Here is a 21,205-nt window from a genome sequence, read left to right as displayed (position 1 = left end):
GACATGGGTATCAAAGAGAGCTCTCGGGTGTCAAAGTAATAAGGGTCACAGGAGTTAAATAAAAAATAAAGCAGAAATTACTTAAGACTTTGTCAGCTACTAAGGATTACTGTTCATTTTAAAATCTCTGCCTGTTTACAAACTGGGATTGTTCCTAACATGTAATTTCAGCCTCCCAGCTGAAGTGAGGGTGTTAGCAAGTCTCGCAGTGCAGCACAGCATACCTTATCTCTATCGGTGAAAAATCAAAGGCATGTTTCCAGCTGTGCCCATGAGCACTATTTGGTCATTGAACAAAGCAACTGACACCTCATATCCAACCTCCCGAATGATCCCAGCCTGATTCAGGTGCACAAACAAGTGCAGAAATGAGCTCCATGCACAGAACTCGTTATTCAATCAAGCCTTTAATTGTAAATGTTTCAAGCAAGGAATTGCCCTGTTTTATGAAAGTGTGCTCAGCAATACTGCGCCATGGACATCTGTCATTCAGCAGGCGCCACCCAATAAAAGTACTTAAAATGTTCTGTTCCTCAATTAAAATATAAAACAGAGCTGTTTAGGAGCTTTTATGAGGTGATTTCTGTTTACCTGACAGATTTCCACACTGGAGGAGTACGGAGTGGGATTTCAGTTTCTGATCAGAAGCAACCATTCTACAGAATAGTAAAGCTCCAATTGTTCTGATTTATTCTTTTTAAACCTCAGGAACACTAAATCCATGGGGAACAAAGAAGTCTCCACTGCAAAGTTCAAAACTAGGAAGGGCTGTTGCTGGTTGCATGCCCTCCCCAAGCAGACAGATGACATCAGCCCTGTGGTTGCACTTTGCTGCTGTGCCTGGGCTGAAGAAATGCTGGAACCAGAACTAATCTTTGCAGCCTCCATCAGACACTGCTAGCCTCTTCCAAATTCAATCTGGCAAATCCTAGGAAAAAAAGCCTATTTTGCTGTGATCTGAAGCAGCCTGCTATGAGGAGGAACAAGACTATGGCTAGGTAGAGAACTCCATTTTCCCCTGATGGAGCACTGCACAGATGTTGTCGTGGTTCTCCTGTTCTCCTAACCTGCCTATGGATTTGAACAGAGACCTTTCATTTTTCCTCCTGCTACTCAAACAGAATTGTGCCATACACTTCTATTTCTCCCTGTGTGAGAGCCTCAGAAACTCATCTACCCTGGGATGACAGGTGCCTCTTGCCATTGCTAGTCTGGCCACTGCAACCACTTCTATTTTTAATGACCCTCACTAGAGGTGACACTTCCACAGTACCAGTGCTGCTGCACCAGTAAAGATAAGACTCTCTGTGCCATCTAGTAGAATATGTGCCCACATGCACCCTCGCCAGGATTTCCCTGTTACTCACCAGCAGCTTTACTCAACTGTATCCCACCCCTCTGTGGTATGTTTCCTTGCTGAACTGCAATTGGAATACCTCAGCCAGCTCATGCCAGAACCTGATGAGCAATGAAATGTTGTGCCAATCCATCTTCAGCCTGGAAACTACAAAAAAAAAGTTTTGCTATGTATTATGCATGGTATCTGGAAAAGCAGTGGTTTGCTCCACTGTCTCCTGTGTTTCATTCTATGCAGGGCCTGCGCACTTCATCATATCCAGTCAGCCTTGGGATGAAGGAGGATGACAGTGTCATGATGAGAGCACTCTGTCCTTACAAGATGAAGCCTTCAACACTGAACCTTAAAACCAAGCCATCCAGCTCCTGCCAGGTAATAATTTTTGAGTTCTCCCCTTCCAATACTGTTACCTGTTGTGTTACTGCTCATCACACTGGGGTCACACAGCTGGGCTCTAGCACCACAGGCAAGTGCAGGACAGTGCTCATGGGGCTGTGCTGAGGGGGGTGAAGGTAGGTTCATTTCCCAGTGCCATTCTGCTTCTTCCTACAGCTCCTTGTGGTTGCCTGTGGCTCCACGGAACTGCCACATCAGGTCATGAACCTCAAGGTGAACCAAATTGGGATTCCACACACATCACACCAGACTTCCTTTGGGAAATGCAAACCTGTCCCAGGAGTTTCAAGCATCCTGATGTGTTCATCCTGTATTGCCTCACTGAAGAAGTAAAACTACCTGCTCCTGAGGTAAAAATAATACTAAATACTACATAACAAAACTAAGGCTCAAGATGGTGATTCTCTGCTCAGCTGTCATTGTAATCTTCCATGAGAAATAAAACCTCCTTTTAAAATAAAGGAGAGGAAAAGCAAATATGAACTAAACCCATGAACACCTCCTGGGTTTTGCATAGCAGGTACTGGGAGGAGACTTTCTTCCTCGAACAACACTGCTCCAAAAATGTTAGGAAATCTTGTTAGCCTCCAACTCAATCTGTTGCTTTTTTTTCCTCTCCAGCAACAGCATGAGTTAAGGATGAGACATTAGCCCTTACTTTGATACCCCCACTGTCAGTTCAAGTCAGATTCGTCCTGTTACTTATGTGTACCCTTTTGTGAGCATATCGATTACACAAGTGAGTTCTCGAGTACTTGGGCACTCAATACAGCCACACAATGGAGAAAAGCATCCCAGTTAACGCAGAATTACATGTGTGCTAAAACAGGGGACAAGAATAAATACTGACGCACAATTCAAAGCCACAACTTAAGAGCTGTGTATTTTACTGCAAGGCAGCACTTTATGCTATTAAAAATAAAGCCTGCATTTTAATTTCCAAGCCATGGCAGAATTGCCATCTTTAGGCCACTTTTGAACGCACCAGAGTATTTCACAAAAATCCAAAATCCAGTGCAAACCCCTCCCTCCCCTCCCCTCATTTTTACCTTTTGCATTATGAATGCTGCGAGTAAGGACTGCCTGTTTCACAGGGGGCTTGGTATCACAGAAAGCTGGTTGTTGATCTCTGGATGCCTGCAGGCCAGCAATCTGTGCTACAAGTTACCCCTCTTAAAAAAAAAAAAAAAAAAAGACAAGTGGATAAAACTGGTACAAGCATCTGTAACAAGCTAATTGGACCCTTGTGGGCAACATAGCAGATACAAAATTAAAACAAACAAAACATGTCATTGTACAACTGTACTTTCAGGACCATTATCACGAAGGGATCCGTCTGGATTTTTATTTTTGGCTTGTTTTGTTTAAAAGGACCTAATTATGGCCAGAGCTGGAGTATCACGAGTCTGTTTTCATCTATAAAGAAAGGATATTTTGCCTCTGAACCTGAGAAATTGTTAGAAGTTGGTAATTAGTATGACTTGTTAATAGAGTTTGGCTGTGATTAAGCTCTGATTGAGTGTGAGTTTGGTTCTTGTCAATGCGAATGCCTGTAAGGTTGAGAGATGTTTAATGAGACACCTGTTGTCAGCAGCACCCAGTGGGCTTTGTCACGCCTGATTGGAATTTGTACTACAGAGCAGGAGTGACGCTGCTCTGAAACGCAGCAGTACGTGGGCACCTGGTGGAACACGAGGGGGCTGAGGCCTGAGGGAGGGTCAGACCTGTGGGGTACAGTGCCTGGCTGCAAAGGGCAGCCCCTCAGTGAGAGCAGGCTCTGCAGTGCAGCTCTGCAGCCTGTGGAAAGTTGTTACTGAGTGCCTTGGGGACGGGCTGTGTCCAGCAGGCCGGGTGATGCTCGGCAAGCTGAACAGTTGCTCCAGCTCCAACCATGGTATTTAATATGATAAAGTGTCCTTGTCAAGAGCCATGTGATTATGTCTGACTTGGGGAGTGCAACAGGCAAAAACTGCTGACATCTTAATTTAGCCCCTGTGGGGCTTTAACATTTCTCTCTTTGGGAGAAGGCAAGAGAGGGGATGCAACCAGATATATTTAATGCCCCTCAATTTAATGCTCAGGGCTCTTTGAAATGTTAGGCTAATGGAGAGAGGCTCAGCTTAGCTGTGGTACATCCCTATCTCTAGGCATCATCCTCAAGCAAAAATGTCCCAGTGAACAAACTCAGGATCTCCTGGGATTAGGCCAGCAAGAAAGTTTCTTTCAAAGACTGCATTTTTCTGTTAGAAACCAGTGTAATTTTCCATGTCTCCGTGTAGCTGCTCCCTACACCAAAATTCGGGCCTGATCATAACTTTGTATATTTGGACTGCATACATACAATATTATTTCCCCAAAACATCTTCCAACATTTTCAAGTGGCTCCTATTTAAAATATACCTCATTTTTACATGAAAAAGGACAAAGAAGCTGGAAACAATCAAGCCAGTCACTTTCACAGTCTTTCAGTATCTGAGGACTGCCTTGGCTGGGAACAGAGCAGAAACATTTCAGCTTAGAATGTCCCTGAGGAAGGAGCCAGTGGCTTTGTGATGAAGCTGAGCAACCACTGGATGGCATTGCTCTACACAAATGTACCTGTGAGCACATGCAGCTGAGTGTGAGCAGGCTGCTTCACCAAGGAGATTAATTCAGACCCGAGAGGCTCAGGCTGCTGTGACCCCACCAATCCTTTAAATAATAGTCGGGTCTTAGCTGTCTGGCTCCGAGTTCTGGATGCACAGTTTGGTCAGAGCGAACAAAGCAGGCTCCCAAAGCACACTTAGTTCCAGGCTGAATATATTCTTCTTTCATTTTAGGTTAGGTCAAATATTTAGCCAGTTTTTTACACTCTTCCTGCTTATGAGAGGGGAAAATAATCATTTGTAGCTTGTGATCATATCAGAGTGACTCAGGGCAAGCACACCCCGCCAGCAGGTTCTGCTTTCACGCAAGTCCTGGTCCTGCAGCCATTCTGGCCAGGCAGCTCCAGCTCCCAGGGCTCAGCACAGTGCGAGTCAGCTAGGTTTGTTATTTGTGTGTGATGTCAAAAGCAGAAATAAATAAAAAAAAGAAAAAAACTGGGTGCCAGGCATGTATGGCTTTGATGTGGGTTCCATAATTTTGAGACTAGGTTATTATCCCAAGTGTGGTGCCTGTGCTTGCGATAGTGCCCTCTCAGCACACATAATACAGCTCTGCCTTCTGCCACAGCACTTATTGATAAGGAGTCAGCTGGTGGCCAAATAACCTGATGTTCATATTCTCCCCTGGGGTCTGTGTTTCTTTCATTAACAGCACACACTACGTTGGCCTAGTTTTTTTAACGACTACATCTGGCCAAGCCTATCTGAAAATGTCATTGGCCCAGTTCAGGCCCAGGAGAAATCCGCTGATGGCTTTGGAGAAGCAGCAGGATGTTTGGAATTGCAGCCCCACAGAAGGTGGATCTGAAGGGGAATAATGCAGGATTTTTGAGAATCAAGTTGAAATTAACTGACACCCATAGTCTGCACATCTGTCTTCAAATTAGGATATAACTTAGTTACAATTGAGTCTTGTATACTGACTGCTAGGTAAAGATTTCTGGGCACAGATTGCCTATTAGTATCGTCCCAGTTTTGACTGATCTAACAAATTTAATAATCATAGTCATTTGGGTAAATCCACTTAAACTGGAATTAAAATGTCATGGTCAGTTCAAGTCCTGCAGCAGCTCCTACATGTTGGTTCTCAGGTCTATACCCAGACCCTGCTGCACTCACCTGCCTTCTTAAGTACTGGAGAAGTAAGACCAGTGGATCACTTCATAAGATGTTACATTTCTTTTATGACTCCATTTGTCTCCTTTTTCTGGACCTACTCCAAGTCCAAAAAAGCAAACAAAAATCCTGTATCCATCTTCATCTGCTGAGCAGTTTGTTAATAAGTGCTTCCCACTGTCACAAATGCTTAGGCTCTGTGGGAAATTTAGGTTCTATTAGCAGTGGGCAACTCAGAGCCAACTTCTGGTGGCCACCACTCTGCTACAGAGACTCCAGGAGCAGGCCAGAACAACTGGTGTTGATTAACTGCTTACTGTCTCCTGTTAGGAACCACTGATTGAGATTTCTTGGGTCATCCACAGCCCCTACGAAGTAGCACAAACGTTCAGTGGGCTCAGTGGTTTTAATCTCTTTCCACTGATATTGGAGGAAAATTTGTTCTGAACTTCAGCACAGAGCTGTTTGAACACAGGATAAATGTGTACATCGTGTTTAGTGTTGGAGAGTAAAAGAGTAAGAAATAAAAGGAAGGGTGTTCCTATAGACCTTCCATTGCACAACAGGTTGTGTCTGGGAAATATTGCCTTGCACCCAGCATTGGTGAGGGATGATAGAAATCCTGACCAGGGCACCCACTGCTGTGCTGGCTGTTTTAAGACAGATTGTACAGGCAGTCAGCTCAGCATGCAAATTTGCCCTGGATTTTTCTAGAGTCACAGCAACTTCCCAGGCCTCCAGAAAGTCAAGGTGACCTTTGAAGGGGAAGTCCAGAGCATTGGTAGGTAATGGGAATTTATAAAGAAAAAAAAAAAAAAGAAATGTTAGACTAATTCCAACCCATTACAGAACTCTTAAGAAAAATGAACTGTATCTGCTGAAGTGGCTCATTCTGTTCAGTGGCACAATGTAATGGGGGATCTGTCACTGTCAGTGCTGTTCTTGTCTCACTGAAAGCCACGGTGCCTTTCACAACCACTAAATAAAAATTCAAGCCAGCTGTCCCACCTGCCGGAGCAGTTTCTATTCTGGGCTCTGGTGTGCTGTAGGTATTGTGCTCATTGATTAGCTGTGGCTTATTGTCCCTTGACATTGTTAGGGAATATTCTCTAGGTTATAATCGCTAGGACTGATGCAGGCAGAACATTTCAAACCTTGCTGCTGCAGTTCAGGCTGCTATTGTGCATGGTGCCAGGCTGTGGCTACATCTGCAGGTCAGACTGCGGTGGGAAGCTTTTTGATAGGAAATGAGAAGGAAACTTCAGAGAAGTTGCCTAAGTCAGAAGAGATGGGGGCCTCCGTGACTCTGGGTGTCAATAAGGTGTTAGGGCAAGATTGACACCCTTCAGCAATAACACAGCTGGTTCCATTGAAGATGCTAACATGCAAGCAGAGGAGGGAAGAGCCTCTTGTGAATTAATGAACAGAGCCAGTGACTATTAGTAAAAGGGAAGTTTTTACCCCAGGAAGCTGAAAGTGCCTCTTCAAGCTGGTTATTTTAGTGGGAATAAGTTCAAAAACAAGCAGAGCATCACTTCAGTTCTGCAAAAGAAGCTAAAATATTTACCTCTCTTTTTAAGGTCAGACTGGCTTCTGGGGAGGAGAATAACAGTGATAACGTAGATAATGAAGTCTCTGAAGTGCCTTGGCAGAGAACGTGCAGATTAACACGCAAATCCTTACCTAAAGAAGGCATGCAGCACTGAGTCTCCTTCCCTGAAAGCACTATAAGTTGTGATAGGAGTTAGTTCTAGAAGATACTGGATTTAACACTAGAAAGCAACTGGTATTTTGCCCACGATTGTCTTTCTAGGAAAGGAGTCAGAACAGTGAATTACTCCCTCTGCTGCTTTTTACCGTAAGTAGAAAATAATAGTTTAGCTTTTCTGCTGACCAAACTGAGTTTGTCCAATGCATCAGGATTCCCCAGGACAGCATAATATCAAAGACTTCTGCTGGAAGGCTTAGCATATCAGGATGTTTAACACAGAGTTACACTTGGGAATTAGATTATGCCAGCCAAGGGTGCAGTTTTACAGTCAGCTTAAGCTCACCTGAGGCTAGGTTGCCAACAGCATTACTTCCCCATTCAACCTATGTATCAACATTTATTCAGCCATGCAATCCATTCCATGACTAGATTTGGTTGGGGCTTAACAAGATGGGAGTGTCAGTCTGAGAGATGGGGGATAAAATGGGATCACCCCTTCAAATGGCATCGTGGGCTTAAGCTAATCAAGAACAGTACTGTGAAGTTGTGCAGAAACAGCGATGCTAAATTGCACCATAAGAACTTTTTACTCAATTTGCACCAAAACCTCCAGAGCCTTGAATTCATGCTTGAGGAACCAAGAACTGCCTGTCTGACCCCTGTGGGAGTCAAGGAGCTGCTAGTCCTTTGCTGCTTCACTCCTCGCTCCTCATTTCATCTATTACAATCACCCCATTAGAAGAAAAGATTACTCTCAGATGCCACAGCCCCAAAGGTGTCAGGTCTGTACTTCCCTGCAGGATGTGGGGCCACATGCCCACCTCTGCCCAGACCTGCCCCACAGGAGCAGCTGTGCTGCCTTTCCCTTAAACCACTCCACATCCATCCCACAGGAGCCCTTCTAGGAATGAAGTGAGTCAGGCCCTGCCACGGTGTGCAGGGAAGCGACAGCAGCTACATCTGTTCGCTCTGCTCCGCGCTCAGGATCTGTGACATTGCTATCAGTACAGCCTGAAACAGAACGGGTGCGAGCTCTGGGAACCAGTAGAGGGTCTGGATGGAAACAATAACAACCACAGGGATACCACCAGCCCTAGTGGGAGCAAAAATGTTGCTTTACCACTTCTGAGTGCAGCAGAGCATATGGACAGTCTGGGACTGTTGTCAGCAACCCAGAATGGGGTAGCTCTGTTCTGGCAAACACCATTTTTTGTCTTTATGACCAAAGAATAGTTGCATGTTGGAAGCTCTGTAGTTGCTAGGGGATGAGCCATTAATATGTTGGCGACTCAGAAGTCAGCCAAAGAAAATGCTGAGATAAAATTATATTTTACCACCTCTGTTTCACCCCAAGTGTGTCATCCAGTCTACTTGCTCTGCTTAGGTTATCTCCTGCACACTGTGCTGTGCTAACTTCTTTGTCCTTTTTGATTTTATTTGTCACCTTTCCCAACCAGGCCTCCGAAGAATAATATAAATGTGACAGCCTAGAAAGACTTCTTACATGATAAATTCCTGCTTACTGGCAGAGTAAGACTTCAGGCTGTTTTTCTCCTATAAAAAACTTTCCTCTAGTTGCCTGAAAAGTAAGAATGGCATAAAATGAGTGATGGTAATGATGGGAGCTGTGTTGCTAAATCAAACTGTGGGAATGGGAATGCACCCTACAGAATCACTAGTAATCCTGTGATAGGCCTTAAGGGTGTTACCTACTCCCTAGCCCACAGTTCTCCCTGCCCATCTGTTGGGGTAACTCTGCATTATCTTATTACAGAACAGTGATGCTTTTTGCCTTCCCTGTAGTTTCTTCCTATTGGTGTCAATGGTGGCTTCTCCCCTTTTATGCCTGCAGCCTGCTTCACCACACTGCTCAGTGCAGCCTACAAGTCTTGCCTGCAGCAGTGGCAAGTGCAGCTCTGGAAAGGTTTAATCCAAAACAGAACAAAGTACTCTATTCCAAAATAAATACATCTGCAGATCTCCTGATTTGACAATAGCATTCACTAAACAATGGAGAGAATACAAGGTGAGCTCTGCTTAGGCATCCTTTCCTCTCTCCAGCCCAGTACCCATCCATAAATACCATAAATATGCATATATATATTTTTAAAGCCTGGAGTTTTAAAGCAACTGCTCCCAGTCCCCTCCAGTGATTCCCCAGACATGTCCCCTTTGCCCTGCTATACAAGTGTGTAGTTCCAAACCATTCTTCAGTGAAGTAGGTTCTGCTTTTCCTGTTCGTTTGCTTTAACCCACACCACTTACAGCTAACTGAGAAACAATACAAAGCCATGTTTTGTATGATCACCTAGTACCCTGCAAACAACAGTATTCATTAAAAATAGTACAGGCATACTACAGCTGCCAGCTTCTGTCTATACTGTGACACAGACATATTTTTTTCATCTTGAGACACTGAACAAAAGTCATAAACAGTTGCTTTGATCAAAAGAAATCTCTGCTAGTCTGTGGCTTGTTCACCCCTTCCCTTCATGCCAGCCACTGTTCATTTCATTGAATGTTCGTTCTGCTGTACAGCTGGCTCTTGAGTAAGTCAGAGCAAATTCAGCACTGTACAGTAATACATTTGGAATGAATGTGTTGTTTCTATTGATGGAAAACAATTTAGCTATTTTTGGGACATGGGAATCATATGTGCCAAGGTGAGCAACACTGGTATCTGTTAGTACCTTGCCTATAGTGTCAGTATGGATGTACCTAGACTTGTTCTCATGTAATCGGTGTTGTAGATGCAAACAGTGTTCATTTAAAAAATGCATATTTAGCAGATCAGAGCTCTGAAATAATAATAATCAATGTATCATAACCACTTTGAAAGCCTTCTCAGTTACAAGCCTATTTTCTCTTTAGATACTGTGAGAATTCCTTTAAACAGATGATGAGGTTAGGATTTCAGTTGCAGTGTTACATCACCTATATCTGCTCCTCAGCATTGTTTCTCTAAGCACACCTAGCAACTTCAATCTGCTCCATATGCAGATACAGTACAATATTAACCAGCTCCTTAATTATGAGTAAAGTATTAAATGTATTTGAAAAATGTAGGAGGTGACAAAACATCCAGTGAGTTCTCTGAGGACAGAAACATCATTTATTGAATGTATTTTGGATAACTTTAGTCAGACCATGAACAAGACTGCTTTGGTTTGAGAGCTGTACAGAAAAATGTGTCTCTGCTTTGCATGAGCCTTGGCACTTCTTTTTTTTTTTTTCCCCTGTTATTTGTTTCCACCTTTATTTGGAACACAACCACAAGCATTTCAATATTTTCCATTAAAAAGAACAAGATTGTGTTTCTGAGGTAGTGGGCACCATGAAATCAGGAATTGGAATTACACTGTTATGTATTCTTAATAGAACTCTGAAAAGGAGCTGCAAACATTGAGATTCAGAGGAACCAAGAATCCTGGACTGCCATCGGTACAGCTGACCTCCAGCAGGTGGATGTGTGATGGAAGGAGCTGAGCCCCCAGATGAGTGTGAAGGTCATGTGCTGCAGGCTCCGAGGTAACCATGCACAGCTCACGAGCACTGAATGTCCATTCTTGCCAGTACAGGTAACAGACTGTTCTCTATCAGTGCTGAAATAATGCTTCCAATGCTTAACGTGTTCTGAACTGTTTATTTAAATGAAAGAGTGTTTTTCAAGGTAAGGAGGAATGAGACTCTTAAGCCTTTTTTGTCTGGAAATATGTATATATATATATGGAATTGATTGAAAAAAAATAGCCCTGGTCATTCACACAAACGGAATAATTGAAACAGCATTAATAGCTATTAGCTCAGTGAGGAGAAGGCCCTGTTCAGGGAGGCTAAAGGGTGCAAGAGGTAACAATTGGAATTCCTCAAGACGAGCTCCTTCTCACAGCACACCCCATCCAAAATCTCCTCCTCAACGGCTGCCCGGCTGACTTTAAACTGCCAACACGGACAAAAAGGGGATGTTGCATCTTTTACAAACAGCCTTTTGTTTGCCGTTCTGACACCTGCGAAAAGCAAAATTGTTATTTTCTTGCTGCTTGTTGCTAGTTTGATGCCCGCTCTGGGGCCCTACATCAGAGACACTGTTCAAAACAGGTTGCAGGGGTCCGTTTCCGTGCTGTCTGCCGATGGTGCTGCCTGAAGGAAAACCATGGAAACGGAGTTTGACAGGCTCACAGGGACCCACGGCTGCCAGAGCCGCTGCCTTTGAGCGCCTGATGAAGACATCACAGAGCAAACACAACATTAAAACGCTGCTGGCTGCTTTGCATCACTTAGAATGCAAATCTCTTTGTTCTGCTCGGCCCTTGCGTTTTGTAGCTGAGGAATCTGTGCTATCATCTAACACGGATTTGCTGACCTTTCTTCCTTCCCTGTCCACTCTCCTAAAAAAATATATATATATTTTAAAAATATTTTAAAAGATCAGCTTTTGTGGGAAGGAGGGTGGCATGGCTCTGTGCATTTTGAAATGGCCCCAGTTTTTTTCAGTTCCTGGGATTTCTGTGCACAAATTAAACACCCGTATTGCAGAGCAGGCTGGGTTGGTTTGCTTTGTTGCTCCCTGTGTATTATTTGACTTGGATTCATTTACATGGCAACTCACAGGGGTAGATTTTATGTCATCTTCATGCCACAGATTAAAAAGTAAAAGTAATCATTTATTTGCACAGCACATCCCCTCCAACCCTTTAAGCTGTACGGATGAAAATAGATGAAAAAAATGCGAACTCCCCAACCACCATAATACCTATTTTATAACTTTTTATGCTAAATTTAAGCTGTGTGGTTATTATTCCGCCCTCCATTTGTAAGTGGCTTGTATTTTAACTGCAGTCTCTAATTTTAGTAACTGTCAGACCTTCGAAATGCCCCATGCCTTTGTGCTCAGATATGGGATTTTGGTGGCTCCTGGCAGGCTAAGCTATGCATGGGGCAATCAGGAAGGCTTTTTTGCTGATTGGAGAAACCACTGTGAGCACCTGCAGTAGGAAGGATCTGATGGGGAGACAGCAAACAAACTGGCTATTCTCTCAGAAGTGATAATTTATCATTTCATTCTCCCTGTGCTGTGTAACTCACACATTACTTAAGCTGAGAGAGGGCTACCATCGCTAAACTGGAAACAATGCCCAAAACTTAGAGCTGCAGCTTGCATCAGGAAATTATTTAAGCTCGTGTAAATCCGCGTCCACCACGGTTCAGTAAGGCTTAAATGGGCATTTAGGTTAAGATCATTCTCAAAGACTTTCCTAAAAATACAGGTCTTAGCTAAGTAGCTCCTCAATAAGCTTTGGGAAGCTTGTCCTCAGGGGCCAAGGAGAACAATGTGAGACTGGTCCCTGCCTGGACTAGAGGTTTGGCACCAGATGAGCACCTTCATGGGTATATCTTGGGATTAGACCAAAATGAAGCTACTGGCTCCTGCTCAGACACTGAGTAAGCCATAGAAAGGCGACAGTTTTCCTACCCTCATCTCTAGGGAGAGCAGTTCTGCACTGGAAACACAGGACAGACCTGGGGGCTAAAGAGTTTTTCAAGTGATGGTCAGGTCCCATTGCTTTCCTTGCTGCTGCCAAGTGGATATTGTTCAGTGCCAGAGAAGAAGGGTCTGCCTAGGCAAGGTTTCCAAGTGAGCAGTTTTCTGCTTCTTGCACTGAGCCCAAACTGCTTTGAGTCTGTTTTGCTGCTGGGAAGTCTGTTTTGCAACCTGGGAAAAGGCACACTTACCAGCAATGTTTAGCTGTCTCCACAGAAACTATTATTTGTGGGTGAAATCACTGTGCAGTTATTGGAAACAACAGCTGTAAATCTCCACATAAGTGTTGAGGCCTTGTCACACAGTATTTTCTGTCTCCAAAATGATCCAGGTGCTCATTTCTCTCAGCTTCCTAAGTTCCTTATGGTTATGCTGTTCATTCTCTTTTTACTCTCTCTTCCACTCTTTTTCTTTCTCTTTAGGCTGACTCCTGGAAAGATCTTCTCTTTTCTTGCAGACTCATTGACTGCTTTCCTAACTCAAATCCTTGTGCAAGACCTTGTAGAAGTGACATTTACAAAAAACACCATTTTGAGACCTCATTTTTTTCCTGCCCATTGATGTCCTCTCAGTTTGAATTGCAGTGTTTAATTTTGACTGTGAGGCAAAGTTGGCAGTTTCCTGACTAACCCAATGTCAGATCAGAAAAAAGAATGAAAACCAGAAAGGTGCCTTAGAATGTCTAAGTGGAAGACAATCAAATTTCTGTGTCAAAAAGAGGACAAAACCAAGGATGTGGGACTTGCATGAAAAATCTTGCAGACAGTTATTTTTTCCTCTTCCTTTATTTCACAGTGGGACAAATTCCACTTTATTTCAGTTCATCTGTAAAACATGAGGAGCCAGCTGAGCGTAGCATTGGTTCAGAATGAGGGCAGCTGACAAGGGAAAGGTAAAAGGAACTAGTAACTTCTGCAGTTCTCTCCAAGAAATGTCTTCGGTCCAAAAAAAAAAGCAAAAAAATGCTCAAATTAACTTCTAAAGAACAGAGGAAGGCACTAGGACATCAACTAACATGTAATACAGCAGACTCCAAAGTGTGATTAGTGCCTTAATTGTTCATATATAGGGCATCATGCAATTCATACACGAGGTGCTTTCCAAATTTTTCTTCACTGTCAAAGACTTTGGAAAATAATCTTCAAAGCAAGCTGAAAGCACTACTTCATCAACTGTGTGTGATGCTTCCAATGGAGCGCCCATCTCCAGCTCCTTACACCTGAAATCTTAGCTCTGTTTTTCCGTCTCCTTGACACACAGAAGTTGGATGGCACAAAGCATTTCCCAGGGAACTGTCCTCACTAATAGTGACGTTGCTTAAGTGGAGCCTGAATCCCATCAGCAGGGAAGACCCCTCCCATCCAGACAGCAGCACTGATCAGAGAGTTTGGGACTCCCAGTACGTTACAGTTTGCAAGTCTACAGCTCTGAGACAAAGAGGGATATTCAGAACAGCCTAATTAGTTGCATTTTCTTTTCTAACCCCAGTCAAAAACCAGTCAGACTGTGCTTCAGATTTTGACATCCTATTAAATGCAGAACACAGGCCAATAGCTTTCATTTTCCCTTGTGATGCTACAGACTCTTGTTTTTATAGTTTGACAGAGAGACATAATTAGGCCTCAGAAAGGACAAGTCCAGACTATTAGTTCCCCACAGAGGCTCCATGGAAAATCAGAACCCACAATTACTCTCCACTTTCCCACTGAGGTAAATGTGTGGATGTCTGCTCTCCAGCATCAGATGTTCCGTTCACAACCTTTAAGCCTATGACTTTACAGTCCTTTCACTTGAAGGGCACAAGGAAAAAGAAAGGAAGGATGATACCAGCATTTGACTTTCCAAAGGGACAAGTGCAAGTAAAGGACAATAAATGACATTGCTAATGCTACAGGTACAATGCTTATCAGAGATGCAGACAGAGAGAAACAGAGATTAATCCCCATATTCCTGCCCTCTTTATTGTGGCCCAACAGAACTGGGTTGTCAAAATAATAATAATAATAATAATAATAATAATAATAATAATAATAATAAAATTAATTCAACTGCCCCACATATAAAATGAACAAGATACAGGTTAGCAGACTAAGCACAATTCTGGTAAAGCAGAATGCATCATCAGGGCATGGCATTTAGTGACATTTGTTCATTGGGGTCCTTTCCCAATCTCCTCATCTGTTTCTGAGTTAACAACAGCTTCACTTTTTAGTTCTCAAAGACCAATAGAAAATTCACTCTCTAGATGCCTCAGTCTCTCTCAAAGGCAATTTCTTAGTCTGTGTTTGCCAAGTGGTACATAGCAGCTCCCACTTGGTCTTAGTCTCCAATTGCTTGGACAATTTCTGTACATTTCCTGATGAGCTGCAATCTTGGACACATCTGATTCAAATGAGCTCTCATCCTCGATATAACCATGGAGCACTGGTCCTTTGTTTGTTTTTGCAATAGCATCATATTTTAGATGCATCTTCAGTTTATAATCCCCAGTAATCCTCAGATCCTGCTGTGCCTAGCCAGCAGTCCTTAATTCCGTGTAAACCATTCTACAGCTGTCTTTATTATATCATGTGTTACTGTTTTCAAGTCATTACCCCAATCTATCAGCATTATATTGAATTTTAATCCTATCTTCCAAAGTGTTGCTCAACACATTGTCTGAGAATTCACCTCACAAGGAGCATCAGCCCGTGGTCCCTCCTGCCACCTGCTTCCCATCGCTAACCTTGGTGCATGATCTGGTCCTGTGCCAGAGCTGTACAGCACATATTGCACTGCTGGCACTTCTTTTTTCTTCTGGTATCGTCCTTTTCTTTGTAGGATGTCAAACCTATTCAGGACTATTTCATCCCACTGAAAACCCTTGACATCTGATACCACAGAGATGAGCAGTAATTAGGGGCAGGGCCTATCTGCCCATCTGCAACTACAAGAAAATGCTTTGCATTTCAAATAAGCAAGGTTTATTCCTCACTTTAAAGCCTTGTCCCTGGGTTCTCGTGTCTCCACCATGCTGCAAAAGCACTCCATCACCCAGGGACATGCAATTGCTAAATGCACCCATTGCTGGCCCCTTTCCCTGGCCAAAAGGGCATCAGTCATGGAGAGCCACGCAGATGCAGAACTGCAGCACAGTGTTCTGTAGCCACTCAATTAGACTGCCTGTTTTTGCTCAGCCTCTCAAGCACTTGGTGAAAGTAAAATGCTTACACAATTCCTCTGCCTACAAGGCCTTGAAATCTTCAGGGGGCCTGGCTTTGCTGCCTGGTTTTCCACTGACAGGCTGATAGAGACATCACAAATCTCTCCAAAGGCCAGTCACTAGGCTTCTTTCAACATCAAAGGGTGTCAGTGTTCACTCTGCCTAGGAGCCTGGGGCAATATAAATCACACATGAATAGGTGAACTGAGTCTTTGAGGTTAAATTCTCTCTGTATATACAAATATCTCTCCTTGGGTATCTGAAGTCATTGTGTTGTTTCCCCATCAATATCAAGTATTTTCTTTCAGTTGTAATATTCCATTGGCAAGCTAGGCTTTACAGAGAAAAATAAAAAGGATGCGCTAGGGTGCTGCAGGAAGAGAATTAACTCATTTTAAAAATGTGTTGTCATTGTCTTGGAAGAAAAGTTAGTAAGCCGATACTGGGCTTTTTTTGTTGGGCTTCTTTAGTGTCTGTAGCTACACTCTCTTGGGCTGAACCATCTTTCCTAGAGTCACTCAGGTGTGTTTATTCCCAGACATGCAGGAACCCCTGCCAGGCTCCTGGCTCACCCACAGAGCTTCTGCTTCCACCACAGCTCCCGCTACAGTCAGGCAGCATGGCCCAGCCCCAGAGCTGGGCAGCAAGAAGCAGAGTTGATGAACACAGATGCCATCCCCTGCAGAGGCTCCAGCCAGCCATGGCCAACATCAAGGAGGCAGATCTGAGAGCCTGCATTTCTTCTTGGACTGACACCTCACTCAGATGCCGAGTGTCATCTGGCTGTGAAAGACCTGGATGATAGGAAATGTGTTTACTCCTATTACATCAACCAGCTGACATCTCGGGTCATTAGCTGGAGAAGGCAAAATGCCTCAGTGGTGGCTGCTTGGAGAGTTTGATTCACCCTGACTGGCACAGTTGTGGCACCTCTGTGTGGGGTATTTACCACCTAAAAACAGGAGTCAGGACAGCTGGGCCTGTCACTAAATTACACTGCACAAAGATAGTTCTGATTCCTGCCTACCCTTGTGCAGGCAGGGCCCTGGCAGCAGCTCCCGTGTCAGTGCTACATCAGCACATTTGTGAGACGCCTGCACTGCTGCCAACTGGCCCTGCCTGCTCCAAGCAGCAGTACCTGATGCCGCTGCGGAGGAAATCTGGTCCAGTATCTTGTAGAGTATTCAACAGATTATCACATGGGAGAGAATGCCAAATCCTTGGGGGGGGGGGAGGGGGGTTGCTATTCCCAGGAAATAAATGGCTATCAGGTTCAGGCTGTTGGCTACTTGAAAGACTAGCTCAGTTCTTAAGCCTCTCCACATCAAATCTGCACTCTCAGCAGCTGGTTACATCCCCATGCTTCTGCAAGACAGTGAGAGAAACGTGCAGCTAGTCAGCCTCCATGTCCTGGTATATAGCACATAGCTCACCCTTCTCACTGCCACTGCTTTTTCTCTCACTAGAGAGAATTTTCCTGTGGGCAGCCACCCAGCCAGGTCCCACAGCTTGGTGCCAAGCCAAAACGTGAGCTGGGAAACTACCTGGTCTTAAATTATGTGGGTTTAATGAGATTTTTTATGACCTCTGCAGTAAATTACCTGTGCTCAGTATTGTGTTTGAGTTACACCCAGCAGAAATTGTAGCAAGGCAGTAATTGCAGAGTATCTGTGTAAGATCTCTGTGCCGTGAGGCGTGGATTTTCATTTCATACATTAGTAGCAATTTGCTGCCTTAGTTCCGTATAATCAGTACTTTCCTTTTAACGCACAGGAGGAAAAGGAGAAGGACAAAACTTCCCAGCACTGGGAAAATGCTTGGAGCTGCTGTTTGGAAGCAGAATTGTGTGGATTGTGTGGCTCTCTCCCTTACCTCTCCAGCTGCCCAAGGGCTGCATTGCTGCTCAAGTCATGTATCCCTTAACACAAAGTCAGAGATATGACAGGAAAAATGGATTTGGTTGACCATTCCTAGAAGGGTTTTGTGAGCGTTGAGTGGGTTATACACCAGATTTTACATTATTCCCACTGCCCATGCTGCATCAATACATTCCAACCACCTCCAATATATCTTTTTTTTTTTTTTTTTCTGGAAAGCTGCTCCTTATGAATATAGACTCTCAAACTGGATAGGGAGATTGTCCTGCTGCTTTGCTGAGTGATGCCATTTAAACCACATGTACCTACAGTATTAGGTCAGTATTAGGTGTTTTTGGAGGTAATCAGGATGCCTTGGAAGGACAGTAAGTATTGTCAAGGAGAGGGACCTGAAAGAGACACTCACTTACGGCTTTTAGTGCTATAACAGCCTGTGGTTTGGCTAGCAGGTGACACGCTGGTGTCGTTAGACTGAAAGCAGTTGTAAGTCAGAACTGATGGTCAGAAAAACACCCACGTCACTCTGCTTCACAACCCACATCCACAGCTAGAGCGCTGTGTGCTGGCACACATCATCTGCATACTTCCTGGCACAACAGTTTTAGAGTCAGCATTTCAGGCTGTAACCTAAGTAGAAGAACTGTGCTTCACCAACAGCCAGAGCTTCTACACCTTTCTGTGCCCATTCGATATTCAAAGTGAGGCCATCATTCCCATACCTGCACATCTCAGTCCAGTCTCTGTCTTTCTACACTGCAAAAGAGTACACCTTAAGATGAAAAAAGCCTTAAGATGCCATGGACATTTTCCATTCATTTGTATCCATTGCTTTGAAATCATAATGTGAAAATCTTCGCAGTTAAATAGCATTTGATTTTTCCTGTTTCTTTCTTCTGACGTGCAGTCTGCAGGGCTGCAGTCAGGGAATCACTCCCTTGCAGTAGCCAGTACCTACTCCACTAACTTTCTGGGCACATCTCCTGTCTAGCTTAAAATCTGCATAATGAAAAGAAAGCCATTTTCCTTACAATCCATTCTCCTGTTCAAAGCTTTTCATGTGCCAGGTTGTTGTTTTTTAATCACACAAAATGGTATATATTAATGAGCTCTGAAGTTACATAAAGATAGATCTAAAGCATAAAAACACTAATATGCCCTGTAGCATTCAGTGCTTTGAACACAGAATGGCATCTGTGTGAGAGTGTGATTGCACGCAGCTATGGAAACCAGTGCCAGAAAATGAGGAAATGCTGAACAAGTGGTGCAGGATTGGAAAAAACTGGGAACAAAGATATTCAATTTGCATAAAAAGGCCTGGTTTGCTAGCAGCCGGAATTGTGCGACTTTCCACTTCAAAATGATTATTTTCTAGTTCTGCTGGCAACACGGCGATTATCTTTTTCTTGAAAGAAAACACTCCCACCAGCTCCCAGCAGAAATGGAAGGGCAGGCAGGCTCCTAGGTCAGATCTGGCTATTGCAAATGGGACAAGTTTTGCAGACATGAGAAACTGTAAGGACTTTCCTCGTCTTCGCGTTCATCCTAAGGAATTTCCTTCTCATTTCCAGATGGTACCAATTAAGAGTCAGAACCCCTGCCCTAACGGTTGTTAACAAAACAAGCACAATCTGAGTCTTTAATGAGTAAAACTAGAGTCACATAATACACTCAAGAGCAGCCAAAATGAAAAGAAAGATTGCAGTTGGCAAACGCTTAGGCTTTCAGGTACTGAAATTGTAAAATACTACGGCTGGAGATTTGGTTTTTAATACTGAAGGGTGCCTTCCACTGCTGAGTTCAGTGGGATTATTTGGGGGCTTAAAGATAAGCACTTGGATAAACCATTCCAATCAGTGACTGAGGCATGACTTCAGCAGTAAAGCTGGGCCACATGTAATTCATATTATAAGGTATTTTTATTATGTATTATTGAATTCCTTTTATTAATCAGTAATTGGCAATTAAAATAGCATCCATACTTTCAAAAAAGAAAATATCAGGTATTTCCAGTTAGAAGAGCATGCCACTGAGGGTTCTACTTGCAGGAGGAGCTGTTACCCTGGTGTGCAAACCACTGAGGTTCCCTCTCAGTAATTCAGAAGTCTTATCTGCCTTTTCTTTTTCTTTGCTGCTAATTGGGAATTGTGTGAAAAACTGTGTTGAGGCTCTGACTCAGAAATGGGATCACTAGGCTCTTCAGGCCTAATAAAGGAGAAACAGTCATGATGATCATTTTAGCTTGAGCCAATCAAGTTCCTCATTGGTTTAATTCTGCATCAGAATGTAAAGTGACCCTAACCTGCTCTGATTAGTTTGTGGCTCGTCTCATAATCATATCCCTCCCAGCTCAGTACAAGAGAGGCAAAATGGATGTACATGAAGGAAGGCACACAGGCTCCACAGGCAGATATCTCACCTGCAAGCTTCATGCAGTGCTCTCTGCAGGTACAGCTTCAGGGCCTTTGAGATCACAACGAGACAAGGACACAGAAAGAGGGTTTTGCGCCATGGTACCATGCCCTGTCAAAGCAGTGAAAACCACACAGCAGATGCTGGAATTAATATAAAATGTAGGAGATAAGAGCAGAGAGGTGCAGTCAGACCAACTAGCACAGAGATGTCCAGTGATGAGTATGGGGAAAGAGCAGGTATCTTCTGGCACACTACCCCAGAGGCTTGCTGAACCAAAGAATGCAAATAGATTAAATGTAACACCCACCAGCTTCCAGCTGGAGCTTCTTTCTCAAGCCTCCTGTTCTACCCATCTTGAAGCAACCCACCAAAGTCATCATGTGGCTTGGAAAGGAAAGCAGACGTGCTTCCAGTCTGTCCTGCAGGGTTTATACCTCTAACATCACATGAGAAGATACAGGGTTAAACTTTAAACTCAAAATTCCCTTGAGGGTCATGTAGCTCCTCATGAAGTCCTCATTACCACAGTCATCTCAGAACATCATAAAGTTAATGTTAACTCAGACAGCAAGGTGACTCCATCATGCTCTGAGTCAACTGCTGCTTTTCAAACTCCAAAAAGATAAATCTGCGTAGTTCTCACTATCCTCTATAGTTGGTGCCACCCTCCAGGCTCTTCATTGCTGTTGTATTTGTTTTGTTGTTTATTACTGAAATAAAACGAGGAATTCTAGAGTGATTCAGCAGATCACAAAGGAGCAAAACGAAAGGAGGACCTGTTATCATTCTTGCTGAGATAGCTGTAAGACTCTGATTGTGTATTGCCTGTGTGTAAGGACAGGACTGTGATGTAGGAAGTAGGAGTCTCTTAAATGACCAGTAGTCATGGAAAGGTCTGCATTACTGTTGAGAAGACAGGGCAGTAGTTGTGCCACAGAAGTGCTAAA

The 21,205-nt window shown here is 43.6% G+C and overlaps 1 long non-coding RNA gene across 1 annotated transcript in view; it reads right to left on the bottom strand.

Moving 5' to 3' along the window:
- LOC122163288 overlaps positions 1-20,651 on the bottom strand; it is a 34,312-nt gene extending 13,661 nt beyond the window's left edge. Inside the window, exons 1-2 of the long non-coding RNA XR_006169873.1 lie at positions 20,566-20,651; positions 20,263-20,366 (exon numbers count right to left, since the gene is read on the bottom strand). This is a non-coding gene — a long non-coding RNA (uncharacterized LOC122163288). The remainder of the gene's footprint in view (positions 1-20,262; positions 20,367-20,565) is intronic.
- Positions 20,652-21,205: the final 554 nt, after the last annotated feature.

This window comes from Centrocercus urophasianus, unplaced genomic scaffold (assembly GCF_019232065.1).
Source record: "Centrocercus urophasianus isolate 14NV4802_14NV808 unplaced genomic scaffold, USGS_Curo_1.0 seq_23, whole genome shotgun sequence".
Classification (NCBI taxonomy): domain Eukaryota; kingdom Metazoa; phylum Chordata; class Aves; order Galliformes; family Phasianidae; genus Centrocercus; species Centrocercus urophasianus.
This window is presented reverse-complemented; position numbering and strand designations above follow the sequence as displayed.